The sequence below is a fragment of the Corvus cornix genome, chromosome 26 (assembly GCF_000738735.6).
Source record: "Corvus cornix cornix isolate S_Up_H32 chromosome 26, ASM73873v5, whole genome shotgun sequence".
In the NCBI taxonomy this organism is placed as follows: Eukaryota; Metazoa; Chordata; class Aves; order Passeriformes; family Corvidae; genus Corvus; species Corvus cornix.
The window spans coordinates 128893-130982 of NC_046354.1; positions in this window are offsets into that span (position 1 = coordinate 128893).

Below are 2090 nucleotides of genomic sequence, written 5' to 3' on the forward strand. Positions count from 1 at the left end.
CCCGCTCCCCGCATCCCCCGGCCCGGCCGCGCCGCCCCGCCCGGAGCCACCGCAGCGCGCAAGCGGCGAGGGGCGGGGCCACGCCGACTGCAGGCAGGGCCAGGGAGGACGGGGGCTTGGGGTGGCCCCGCCCAGCACCGCCGGCACCCGCAGCGCGGAGCCCCCCGGGCAGGGCGAGAAGGGGCGGAGCCACCACCCCAGCCCTGACCGCGCCGTCGGCCTGCAGGCAGCGAGGGGCAGGACCAACAGTGCGAGATGCCACCACAAGTCCCTCCCCACGCACAACTTCAGTTCGCAGGTGTAAGGGGCGGGGCCAGGAGAGGGTGGGGCTTGTCAGCCCCAATGGCGAACCTCAGCTTGCAGATGGTGAGGGTGGGGCTGTTTAGGAGCTTTGTTTCGTCCGTTTGCAACGTCAGCTTGTTCTGTCAATGGGTGTCGGCGTCGGCAGGGAGGGGTCAGATGATCCACTGTTGTCCCTTCCAAGTTGACCCATTCTGTGATCCTGTGTCCCCACGAACCAGCTGCTGCCATCAGGGTGTCATCCTGTCCCTGCTGCTGTGCACCTGTGCTGAGGTGTCTCCTCACGGGCAGTGGCCCCAAGGCTGTGCGGCTCCACTGGCACTATGGCCTGGGTCTGCGCTCCCACAGCCGGCATGAGGGCACACAGACCTGCAGGGCTTCACCTGGATCACACCCGGGCACCACCAGCGCCCAGCCCGGCTACCAACACCTGGGCACAGACGAAACCACTGGTTGTGTTGCAGCACCATTGGTCCTGGGCCAGTCTCAGCCTCCCTGGGTGGCTACAGCATGGCTGGGCAGCAGCCAGGTTCTGCTGCAGTGGGATCTGGCTGCATGGGAAAGGTGGAGGGAGCTGCACACATCCCTGCTTCTCAGAGTGGCTCAGGGCGTGGCTTCTGATGACTGCAGAAACTGGAACTGGATGCTGGTGGCAGGTGGAAGGAGATTCCCACAGAGCAGCAAGGCTGAACTGCCCTGCCTGTTGCTGCTGGCACATAGGCAAGGATATTAAGCTATTATAGAGTGTCCAAAGGAGGGCTATGAAGATGGCGCAAGACCTGGAGGGGCCATGAGAGGAATGGCTAAGATCACTTGGTTTGTTCAGCCCAGAGAAGAAGAGCCTGAGTTCAGACCCCTCATTGGGGTCTGCAGCTTCCTCCCGAGGCCAGCAAAGGTACAGCTCCAATCTCTGCTCTCTGTGACCAGTGACAGGACCCAAGGAAATGTCTTGAGGTTCGTCAAGGGAGGGTTAGGATTGATATTAGGAAAAGGTTCTTCCAGAGGGTGGTTGGGCACTGGAATGGCCCCAAGACTGTCAGAGCTCAAGGAGTGTTTGGACAACGCTCTCAGGCAGAGGGTGGGACTTTGGGGTGTCCTGTGCAGGGCCAGGACTTGGACTCGATGATCCTTGTAGGTTCCTTCCAACTCGGGATATTCTTTATGATCTGTGCGAAAAGGGCTGAGCAAGGACAGGGATGATGCCAGGTGGAAATCTGCTGTCTGCATCAGGGTGGCCGCTGGCAGTGCTGTCCCCAGCTGTCCAGGGCCGCGGGCCCAGGGGAGCTCAGTTAGGGGAATCTGCTCAGGGCCCAGCACAGGGCCCAGCACAGGCCTCTCCAACAATAGTTCCCAGTGCAATTTGCATTTATAAGATTATTGCCATGGCAGCAGAAATTTGCATATTAATAGAAGCCTGTCTTAATTGCTGAGCTGCTCTTAATGTCTTGGAGCAGAAAAGAGCCTGTTGTGATTCACCAAGCTACAACTGCCACTGCTGGGGGCCCTGCCTTCTCAGCCAATTTCCTTAAATCTCTCTCTCCTGCTCCCTCTGCCAGTCCCAGTCCAGCACAGCTCAAAGATCTGTGCAGCTACCCCCAGTGTCCATTTAGAGGTGACATCCCTCTGAGGGTCCTCTGGGACGATGCCTCTGGGATCTATTTGCCCATGCCGGGCTAGTGCTATACACAGAACACCTCCTGTGTGCCCAGGATTGCCCACGATTCCCTCCAGGTGTTTCAAAGCCCAGCCCGTGCTAAAGTGGGCACAAGCCCTTGCAGAGCAGGTAGAAG